Consider the following 12,288-nt stretch of genomic DNA (forward strand, 5'->3'; position numbering starts at 1 on the left):
TCAGCATCACACAGTGAATCACCAGTCGGGATTGCTTGATAACCCCGTTACTTAAGAGCCAGTGCCTTAGCCAGTACACCACATCATTCTGGGACAGGAGAAGAGATTACAGAACCTTTAGAAATCTCCTTCTGGCTCAGGTAGGACAAGCAAGCAAACTGCACATCAGCATTGCCAGGGTTGAGATTTGAATTCAGCCACCCTACTGGCACATATTATCCACATCATATTGAAATAATGATACTAAGCAATGAATCTGGCTAATTGCACTCCGTCCTCCCAGTCAACTGAAATAAATTAATTCCATTAAGATCAAGGGCTGTACCTTAAGGGTGTTAACTCAAAAATCAGACAAAAGTGTTGGGTGTAGTTTTTTTTTCTACTAAAATAATGATAGGTCTCAAAGTTAGAGAGTAAAAGATAAAACCTGTAGGTTATCTTTGGTTCCTCCTTTTTATTATAAAAATCAGTCATAGTATATGGCAGCAATTTTAGTATTATTATAATAATTATTATAGAAATTATTATAGAATTATTATTTTTACAGTAGAAGTTAAAACGCAAATTTAGACACAGGTACAAATGCTAAACTGGAATTTCAGGACAGTGCTAAAATCAGTCCTTCAACACTGTATATCTTTCATGGACAATGTAAGCCCAGAAAAATCAAATCAAACTTATTTATAAAACACATTTAAAACAGCAAACAGCAGCACAAAACAAAGTAGAGCAAAAATAAACCTGTGACATAAAAACGCTTAAAACTATACAAAGAAAATACAATTTGTCCCCAAACTCCAAAGTTTAAAAGAACATAACACCTTCTAAGCCATAGCAAATCAAAAACACAGTTTCTTCAAAAGACCACGACAAAAAAACTAAATACATTTTAAAATGTCAGAACTGCAATAAAATAGCTTGATCACCTTTCCTTATAAGATGAGAACGTGACACTGGTAAGGGACCGATCAAAGGTAATTCCATGCCAGGCCAGGGGGAGGCGGGGTGCCCTAATCTTTCCTCTGATATTACTGCAGATCAAATAACGGGAAATTCTGCCCGAGTCCGATGACGCCACCTCCAGTTCCGATCATGAAGACGCCACTTCTGGTTCTGGGCCCATGGCACCACTTCCAGGTTCCGGCTACAAGAATGTCACTTCTGGTTCGGCCCCAAGAACTCACTTCCGATTCTGGCCCCTACTTTAAAAGCAAGACAACCTTCACTTGTATTCAGTTCTGTTTCGGACTCAAACTTGTTTGCAACTTTACATGTATTTGCCCTTTTGCAGCCGATTAAGTATATGGGTGGCTACCCCAAACCTTTTTCTGTGTATCAAGGCTGATTATTTTCACAGGAGTCATGTAAAGTATCTGCCCTTTTCCTGATCTCCTGTATTACATGGTTTCATACCAGTCTGAACTGTCAAGCACTTAACAAAAGAGAATCAAAGAGATGTACAGGAAAGCCTTGAAGTCCACATAGCCATCCTCAGAGCTACATGATACCTGTGTGACTCTGCTGGCAGTTAATGTGAATAGTAAGCACTGTACAAAGGTCTGGGGTTCTCAGGCTGTTCGTGTTTTTCTTCCATTTCTAAAGCTTTCTCACTTCCACAAACTTTTGCCATACAGTGCTTGTGTATATACAGTTTCATTCAAAATATTCAACCCATCCATCATCCAGGCCGCTATATCCAAACTACAGGGTCACGGGGGGTCTGCTGGAGCCAATCCCAGCCAAAACAGGGTGCTAGGAATGAAACAAACCCCAGGCAGGGCGCCAGCCCACCGCAGGGCGCACACACACACATCAAGCTCACACTAGGGACAATTTAGAATCGCCAATGCACTTAACCTGCATGTCTTTGGACTGTGGGAGGAAACCCACGCAGACAACATGCAAACTCCACACAGGGAGGACCCAGGAAGCGAACCTGGGTCTCCTAACTGCGAGGCAGCAGCGCTACCCACTGCGCCACCGTGTCGCCCAAATATTCAACCCCCATTGCAAATTAGGTTTATTGGCTTACAAACTTTCACCTGTTTGCAATAAACAGATCTAACAAGAACAATTTAAAAAGCTCAAAACCACTAATATTACGAGTGGTCTGTCCACATTCAACATAAAATGCCACTTTTAATGACTTCTGCAGTCTCAAAATTATTCACTTCTCCTAAAGAGAAGTTTAGTGTTGTGAGAAAAGCACTACATAAATATAAACAATAATTATTAGAATCCCCAATAAGAGCACACATTTGCAAATCAGGTGTTGAGACGTCTCAAGAGCCTTATTAGCTGCATCAGGTGTGCTTGAAGTAGAACACCAGACTGGCTAGGGGTAGGGGTTTCACAGTGACATTTAATTGCACATTAGAAATTTGGGCAAGTCAAGAGAATTGTCAAAAAAGTTAAGAGAATGTTCCTAGAGAGACCATGGGAAGCATATTTCAGCAAGTTCAAAGTTACACTAAAGTACACTACCTGGGCATAAGGCAAAAAGAGGAAGCTTTCAACTGCTGCTACCACATTTCTGAGGTGGCAGCCGGCCAAACACCCTCAAATGACTGCAAAAGACCTGCAGCAAGACTTGGTGGCAAGCAGGCACCGAGGTTTCAGTTTCCACAGTAAGGTGCATACTACTGTAAATGCTGAAGGGCACCATGCCCGAACTCCAAGACATATACCACTACTGACCCAAAAGAACAACAAAAGCTGGCTCCAATCTGCTCAAACCCATCTAAATAAACCACAGAAGTTTTGGGATTCTGATCTGTGGAGCAACAAAACAAAACCAGAACTTTCTGGGTTTGTGGATCAGTGGTATGTCTGCAGGAGGAAGAATGATGCACATGCTGAAACTAACACCCTGCCTATAGTGAAGCACGGAGGTGGCTTGGTGATGCTCTCGGGCTGCTTTGGTTCTTCTGGCTCTGGAAATCTGGCAGTGTGTGGCGGGCAAGACGGATTCACTCAAGTATCAAGATATCTTAGGAGAAAACATCATGCCATCTGTGAGGAAGCTGAAGCTTGGGTGTCACTGGACCTTCCAACAGGACAATGATCACAAGTTCACCAAGGCACGGTTTCAGAAAATGTCCTGGAAGATTCTAGAGTGGCCATCACAGTTGCCTGATTTAAACCCTACAGAAAGACTCTCTTGTGGGATTTCAAGAAGGCAGCTGCAGTATGTTTACCCAAGTATATCAGTGAGCTGGAGGCCATTGCCCATGAGGAATGGGCTCAGATTCCTCAAGAATGCTGCCAGACCCTGGTGTCTAGCTATTCATTACGTTTACAGGCAGGTCATAACGGCAAAAATGTGCTCTACGGAGTACTAAAGATGCCTATCATGAAAGGATTGAATAATTTGCAGTGTGGAGAAATCACTTGTAATAATATTAGTTGTAATAATGTATATAAACACACACACAGTTAGCTCCTTGCGACTCAGCACCAAAGGACTCCTGTGAAGGTGAAAATCAGCTAATACATTTTGGGCCCATGATTACTGCAAATTCTAAGTTTATTTCACTTAACAAGATGCAAAATTTTGCCAGAAACATGAGATAAAGATGCGTCCACCAGACAAACTGCATAGTTCTGCATTTTTCTTAGTGAAACTTTTTATAAAATTTAATTTATAATTAATGTATGGGCAGCATGGTGGCTCAGTGGGTTACGCTTCCCGGGTCCTCCCTGTGTGGAGTTTGCATGTTCCCCCCGTGTCTGCGTGGGTTTCATCCGAGTGCTCTGGTTTCCTCTCACAGTTCAAAGACATGCAGGTTAGGTCCATTGGCGATCCTAAATTGTCCCTAGTGTGTGCTGGGTGTGTGAGTGTGTGCCCTGAGGTGGGCTGGCACCCTGCCCGGGGTTTGTTTCCTGCCTTGCGCCCTGTGTTGGCAGGGATTGGCTCCAGCAGACCCCTCTGACCCTGTGTTAGGATATAGTGGGTTGGATAATGGATGAATGGATAAATGTATGGGGTGGCGCAGTGGGTAGCGCTGCTGCCTAGCAGTTAGGACACCTGGGTTCGCCTCCCGGGTCCTCCCTGCGTGGAGTTTGCATGTTCTCCCCGTGTCTGCGTGGGTTTCCTCCCAGAGTCCAAAGACATGCAGGTTAGGTGGATTGGCGTTTCTAAATTGGTGTGTTTGTGTTTGTCCTGCGGTGGGTTGGCACCCTGCCCAGGATTAGTTCCTGCCTTGTGCCCTGTGTTGGCTGGGACTGGCTCCAGCAGACCCCCGCGACCCAGTTTTTGGATTCAGCAGGTTGGAAAATGGATGGATAAATGTATGTGTATATTTATGGTAGTAATGACAAAAATTATTAATATTACAGATACAAAAGAAAACCAAAAAAACACTAAGCAAAAGAAAACCAAAAAAACACTAAGCACAAAACGATAAACACTTTCCAGATGAAGATGATGGTAGTGTAGTTATGAAGTAAAATCCCCTGTTAATAGCCTCCAGTAAAATACTGTCCTACCACGATGCTGATTTGTGTTAAGATTTGCAGAAGTTGATAGTGCTCACAGACGGAGACGTTTTTCAAATCAGATGTATTTACACTAATAAGCGGACACTAGACAAGAACCTAAATCCAGAGAAAAATGCAATCTGATGCGTGTAATTGTCATCAAATCGTGCAGCAAAGAATTGAAACAAAAGTCACCACCAATTGCATTCCTGCTGGCTTGTTAGGACTCACTTTTAAAACTAGCGCCCTCACCCTTTCACCCAGCTGCCTTTGCTGCAACCACCACAGCTGCCCAATGATGCAGTACTTCCCAGGATTGCTGGGATTTGCAGTCCATTTAAATAGCAAGGCTACAGTGTTGTCTGTGGTTTTCTCCAATAGGTCACAACACTCGCAAAATCATTTCCATTTAACTACTGAAGACAAACCCACAAATCATAAACCCGTGAACCACAAGGCCTGAACTGTAGTATGCATTTTTATTAAAATATGTTCTATTTTGGGGTGGACCAACTTTCAGAATGCACCTGTTGGGTAAGGTGGTGACTATAAATTAGTAGTTGGGTGTGTCATCCCATCCCAGGTCGTAGATGACAGTGTTGGATTTTGTGAGGAAGTGAGCCATAATGAACGATGAAAAGAATCTGAAATCATGTGATTGCTGATTGACATCCAAACTCCAGCTGCAATGAGACCTGCAACGACTTTACACGGCCATTTTACAATTCCAAAGTGTAGTGTGTGAGTGTGGTTATGTTTGTGAGAAGGCCCTAAACTGCCCTGTCAAGGGATAGGCTCTGGCCCCCGTCATCTTGAACTAAATGAAGCAGGGGACCACCCTGAATTGTTTCAGAATGTTATAAAGAAAGATTCCAAGAATCTCAAGTTACCGAATACAGGGTTTCCTAAAGAATAAAGTATTGATCTGGGAGGCACAAAGCTGCAGGAGTAAATACCAGCACTGGACGATTCTGGGCAAGCCACTCTTGCTTGGTTAGTTTCTAACTGGAGAAATATTTAAACACGTTTAAGTGTAAAATGAATTGGATTATATTTACTGTTAAAGGTGCTATAAAATATATAATATAAAGACAACAAGGTTTTCATTTCTCCCCATGACATTTGTCTTCCTTTTAACAGCAAAGCAGCATAACCTGCTAGGCATTCAGTTTTCAAAATGCTAAAGCACCCTGAGAAGATGTTCAACTTCTAAAGCCAATTCAGAAGATCCAGGCTTGTATACTCACAGCCAACCTCTCCTTCAGTGTGTGGCCCCAAGCTAGCAGATTCATCCGTCTCAAATCCATAAAATGGAAAAGCTACACTGTTTGAGCTGTAGACTTTTGGATAGTGTGAACTATGAAGGCTGCTATATAAAATATTGACTCAATATGGACCACTAACTGACCGTGGGTACCCAGAGGTTTATTTTCTCCAGGTATGCTACAGGCTGGAATTTTTCTTCCCCTACCCTCCATTGTCAACTGGCCAGAGTTTAACATTTAATTCATAGACAGATAGAGATGGGCTCTATTTACATTAAGCCAATTGAAAATACTTTGTTTTAATGTCTGTTTAAACAAATGCATGCAAGCATAAATAACAGGTTGGGTGCAGCCATGACGTCACAGCCAGCAACGCACAGACCTGGTGTCACCTGAAATAACACAAACACAATATACGCAGTACTTCATGTTAAACTATTAATAAACTATACTAGTAGTGTAGTTGGCATAGCTTAGAGTTGTATGCTCTCATTTGCCTTATTAAAAGAATTGGCAAATAGTGCACGGACCTTTTTGTCCTGTTGGTCTCTGGAGGCAGCTGATAGGTACCGGCAGGCAAAGCGGAATGCGGCGTCGGTGGTTGCTGAGGCAAAACCTCGGCCATGGGAGGAGTTTGGGGGGACCAAGGAGAACGACTTTCGGACGGCTTCGAGGAGATTCTGGTCCACTGTCCGGCATCTCAGGAGTGGGAAACAGTGCCGTGTCAACACCGTATATGGTGGGGATGGTGCGCTGCTGACCTCGACTCGGGACGTTGTGGGTCGGTGGGGGGAGTACTTCGAAGACCTCCTCAATCCCACTAACATGCCTTGCAATGAGGAAGCAGAGCCTGGGGACTCTGAGGTGGCTCTCCCATCTCTGGGACTGAGGTCACCGAGGTGGTCAAAAAACTCCTTGGTGGCAGGGCCCCGGGGTGGATGAGATACGCCCAGAGTTCCTCAAGGCTCTGGATGTTGTAGGACTGTCTTGGTTGACACATCTCTGCAACATCGCATGGACATCGGGAACAGTGCCTCTGGATTGGCAGACTGGGGTGGTGGTCCCCCTCTTTAAAAAGGGGGACCGCAGGGTGTGTTCCAACTACAGAGGGATCACACTCCTCAGCCTCCCTGGAAAAGTCTATTCAGGGGTTCTGGAGAGGAGGGTCCGTCGGATAGTCGAATCTCGGATTCAGGAGGTACAGTGTGGTTTTCATCCTGGTCGCGGAACAGTGGACCAGCTTTACACCCTTAGCAGAATCCTGGAGGGTTCATGGGAGTTTGCCCAACCAGTCTACATGTGTTTTGTGGACTTGGAAAAGGCATTCGACCGTGTCCCTCGGGGAACCCTGTGGGGTGTGAGATCCTGCCCCAAATGGAGGAGTTCAAGTATCTTGGGGTCTTGTTCACGAGTGAGGGAAGAATGGACCGTGAGATCGACAGGCGGATCGGTGTGGCATCTGCAGTGATGCGGGCTCTGCATCGGTCTGTCGTGGTGAAAAAGGACCTGAGCCATAAGGCAAAGCTCTCAATTTACCAATCGATCTACGTTCCTACCCTCACCTATGGTCATGAGCTATGGGTAGTGACCGAAAGAACGAAATTGCGTGTCTGGGCTTTCCCTTAAAGATAGGGTGAGAAGCTCAGTCATCCGGGAGGGGCTCAGAGTAGAGTCGCTGCTCCTCCGCATCGAGAGGAGTCAGATGAGGTGGCTGGGGCATCTGATCAGGATGCCTCCTGGACGCCTCCCTGGTGAGGTGTTCCGGGCATGTCCAACCGGGAGGAAGCCCCGGGGAAGTCCCAAGACATGCTGGAGAGACTATGTCTCCTGGCTGGCCTGGGAACGCCTTGGGATTCTCCTGGAAGAGCTGGAAGAAGTGGCCAGGGAGAGGGAAGTCTGGGCTTCTCTGCTTAAGCTGCTGCCCCCGCGACCCGACCCCGGATAAGCGGAAGAGGATGGATGGATGGATGGATGCACAGACTGAGGTTGTTCTATCCCTCTCGGTGGCGCACACCCCTCAACATTCATAAATGGCTCCCCTCAGGTGACAGCAACATAGGTGACCACCTGTGCATCCATCTATCCATTTTCTGCAGCTTATCCGGATACAGGTCGAGAAAGCAGCAGTCTAATCAATGATGCCCAAACATCCCTTTTCTCTGTCATCAAATATGTTTTTGTTGAGTATTTATGTATTTGTCATTGAAATAAATAAATGGAGAAACAAATAATGCAAGCTTGAATGGGCAGATCGACACTAAAGTATTGATGCTTCCGATCCTGACCATTTAATTTAAACATCGATGATCACATTAAAAGTATTGATATTACACATTTTCAATAATATGCAAGTTTATTAGAAATTATTTTTAAAAAGCATTTCATGGCAAGAACATGATTAAATTCAACATGTCATATTGTTAATAACAGGAGCTGCTTTTCCTTCTACATTTTTCATTGCCCTGCATTCACACCGACAGCGCTGCTGTCCACCAGCCAAAACAGTGAAGCTGTGTATGTGAGGCAACGGCAGAAAGAAAATGAAGCGTTGTCTAGCAAAGTTATTTTACTCCACTGAGGGAGCAATGATGAAGCGAAGTGTGATACGTTTCAGAAGACTGTGCTTATTGCGGCAGCACCATTAACCTGGTAAAACACGTGAACGTCAGTCATGTTGCCAAACACACAGTTACAATGGAGGCAATCAGGAGTGTGCACGGACACTCAGGCTGTAGTCTACTCTTAAAGAAGCCTTCCTTGTTCGAATAGAAAATAACCGAAGTCTGTTTTGGGAGGAGTATAGTGCATTCATAGCTTGATGAAAGCGAGAAAGACATATGAGCGCCGACAAAATCGCCACGGACAAATGAGCGCCGACAAAATCGCAAGAGAGGCCAAGAGAGTGGGACTTGTACGTGCGCATTATGTACACATTATGTGCTAGGTTATAACTATTATAACTGCAGATGGCATGCTGCGAACAAATAACTCAGTCGAGGGTTGGCATAACGCGTCGTATACAAAGCGGAATTACCAGCAGTCAGGCAGCCAGCAAGTCTAAATACGCTGAACTATCAAGACGTCTTGCTGCAATTCTTCCTACATATGCAGGGCGTGATCTTAAGGACTATCTGCGTGCCGTGCTGATGGCATGCCGCGTCTCAAAATATTGACTTCTAAAAGAAACATTATTATATATGCTTTAAACTAGTAACTCATATTTAATGAAACTTTCGCAAATTTTGTAGGCACGATTTTAACGCCACGTTTAATTCGACGTTATTTTGTCGCCGCTCATATGTCTATCGCGCAAATGTCGGGTCATACTAAGAACATATTTTCAAACTTTGTATTTATTATGTCCATTTTATAACGATATAATCTTTAAATCTCATTCCCTAATATATTTATTATGTCCTTTAATCTTTTCTTCTTATACAATATGGCTGTTCGTTTGTCTGTCCAAGATTTTAAATCACCTGTAGCTCGCAAGCCATTTCACCCATTGACTTGAAATTTGGTACACATACACTACGTGACGTCTACTATCCGCTTAAGGGGTTGATTATTTTTATTACTTTTTATTTTTTTTTTGTTGTATTGTAGAATTGACTCTCGGCAGCGCACAGGACGGCTGTGCGGCGCATACGTATGGGCACTATTCTCATTCCCTACCACCTTCGCTAATTATTCTTGAGGCAGATTGAAGACTTCAGTGCCAGCTTAAGTGAAAAATTAAGGAAAATGTACTAAATAATTGCAACACAAAAACTAACTTAATCAGTTTTAACGAGTAAAGATGCAGACGAAAGAGAAGCAGCGGGCCGCTAGGGTGGAGAAAAGTAGAGCTGCTCAGAAAGCAGCAAGCACATCAGAGTATGAAATCTAGGAATACTCAAGTCAAGTGTATTCACTGCACGTTATCGTGCAGTACGCTGTTACTACGTGACGTCTAGCATCTGCTTTCGGGGTGATGATTGACCTCCAAGGTCATTCCTCTTTTTATTGTATTTTATTGTAGAATCAACTCTTGGCAATGGCAAGTAGGGCAGTCGTACAGTGCATGCTGACGGGCGCCGTTCTCATCCCTACCACCTTCGCTGTCACTTCCCCTACCTCTGCTTATCTCAAATCATTCTTGAGGCAGATTGAAACTTAAGTGCCAGCTTAAGTGGAAAATCAAGGAAAAAATACTAAGTAAGTACAATACAAACACTGACTTAATCAGTTTTAATGTGAAAAGATGACAACAGAAGAAGAGAAGAAGCAGCCTGCTAGGGTGGAGAAAAGAAGAGCTGCTCAGGAAGCAACAAGCGCATCAACCTCTGAGCAAAAGAATGCTAAACATACAGAGAAAGAGGATGAAAACTAAGAATGCTCAAGTCAAGTGTATAACATGCAGTGCGCCGTTACTAGAAAACAATAAACTACTCAATATTATGTTTAAATCCAAATCCCTAGCATTAGACCCGAGTGTCACACGGACTATAAAGCCAACACTAAAAGCAGTAGTCCATAGAGTGTTACCCGGTCAACAGTATAGGCGTTATCTTCTCTTTCCGGTAGGCGTGCCTAGTAATACTGGCAACTCGTCACAAAGTTTATCAGCAGTCCAAGTGTTGCACGCTCTTGACAGTGATACAAGCAGTGATATTGAGGAGCATCTCATCGGCAGTGATGACAAAGTGAATCTAGTCTTCCCATGAAACAGAATGTGATGCTCACGCAGTATTTACAATATTATACTTTTTAAATTACTATCTGCATGCTTTTAGTGCTTTGCACTTTTTACAGTAAAACAATAAAAATGTCATTTTTGAGCCAAAAAAATGCAACACTTTTTACATTTTTTCGAGAAAAAATAACAACTCTTGTTGTTGTTCCAGATTGTTTGCAAGAACTGAACATGTTTAATAATCTGTTAATAAACAAGCAAATTACTCTAATCGTTGTGTATGATGTCCACACATACAGTATGTTTTACAGAAGATTAACCATTCTTGCAAGACAACACTTTATCTGCATCAGTATTGGTATCGGTATCAGCAGTACTGGTCTCGGTATCACCCAGTATTGGATCGAAAAGAAAATCAGCTGTATCGACCATCACTAATGCCTGCAGCAGGAAATACAGCTTGAAATGAAAAGTGTCATTTTCACCCATCAAAATTGAGAAGGCGGGCTCTAGTGAGCGCTGTATTTTGATTGGTGAATCGTCAAGTCCAGGGGATGGGCACAGTCTGATTTCACGTATACAGTACTTCTAAGCCATTGCACAGACTTGTGCCAGTGGTTTTTGAAGATGAGTGAAAGTGTGCTTGTGGAAGACATGCAAGAAAACGTTATTCAGAATTCCTGCATGACACGGCTACTTTAATTTAAAAAGTCATGGATTCATCACCCACTTGGCAATGTGCATCTTGAGTTTAGCCTCTACGACCAACGAGTTTTTACAATGCATTATTTGCACATTTATTTAATTCTGCTTGAAATGTTCCTCCATACTGTCGACATATAAAAGACACTGTACTAATCAATTGTTTATCCTGCTTGGAGTAAAATATTTTATTGGAAGAACTGCTACAAAAATCACCATTGCTAAAACTCATAGCGTTTCAATCAAACCTTTGCGTGATTAGCTGATCGCACGCAGAGGCTCTTTTTTACTCCACTAATCGTCGCTGCACACAGGCGCATGCAAATTCTTTGGGGTTAGGTTACGCTTTGCTTGCGGTAAACCTCATTTCATAAACTGAATTGTGATTGAAGTGCAGAATCGCGAGAAAGTCCGGATTGTTCCATCGCGATAGCTGCAACAATAAACTGGGTTAGAGGGCGCAGCGTGCTCGTGATGTCACAGTCGACCAAACACCAGCCTCAAAGCTGCAGACGGTACCTGACATAATACGAACATAATGTACGCAGTACTTCAGGTGATATTTTTAATAAACTAAGCTAGTACTGGTGTAGCTCAGACTTTTATTTCTGATTTGTCTTAATGAAGGAGTAGAATAGTCCATAGTCCATACACTGAGGTTCTCGTGACCCCCTCAGGTGACTGCACCCAAGGCGGCCGTCTGGGTCGCTTAATGGACTGACTGGCTCTGCATCCATCCGCAAAAGGGTCGGGAAGGTAATAGTCTAATCAGTGATGCCATTTTCCCCGCCACTCCCTCCGTGGGGATACCGATACTGAGGCATTCCCAAAGCCATTCCGGGAGATACTATGTCCCGAGGTTCCCTTCGGGTTGGACATAATCTAAATACTAAGGATCCGACCATTAGGCATCCTAATCTGACGCCCGAAACTTCTCAACTGCCCCCCCTTCAACCCCCACCCGCGAAACCTGTGCTGGCAGAAAATAATCCATCGCTGGGTACTTACCCACAAAACAGCCACTTTAGAACTGGCATTTAAGAGAACACACGTCTTTGGGGCAGAAGTAGCAGAACGTACTACCTCCAGTCGGACATCGAGATTAGAACTCGGGACACGCGACCCGTAACGCTAACTGAGGGAAGTGCAAGCTGTGCTAAAAAAAAT

General features: G+C 43.7%; 1 protein-coding gene across 2 annotated transcripts in view; it reads right to left on the reverse strand.

Moving 5' to 3' along the window:
• The window catches only part of plcd1a (phospholipase C, delta 1a), a 156,455-nt gene that overhangs the window by 112,793 nt on the left and 31,374 nt on the right, over positions 1–12,288 (reverse strand). The window lies entirely within an intron of this gene.

The sequence above is a fragment of the Polypterus senegalus genome, chromosome 5 (genome assembly GCF_016835505.1).
Source record: "Polypterus senegalus isolate Bchr_013 chromosome 5, ASM1683550v1, whole genome shotgun sequence".
Taxonomy (NCBI): Eukaryota; Metazoa; Chordata; class Cladistia; order Polypteriformes; family Polypteridae; genus Polypterus; species Polypterus senegalus.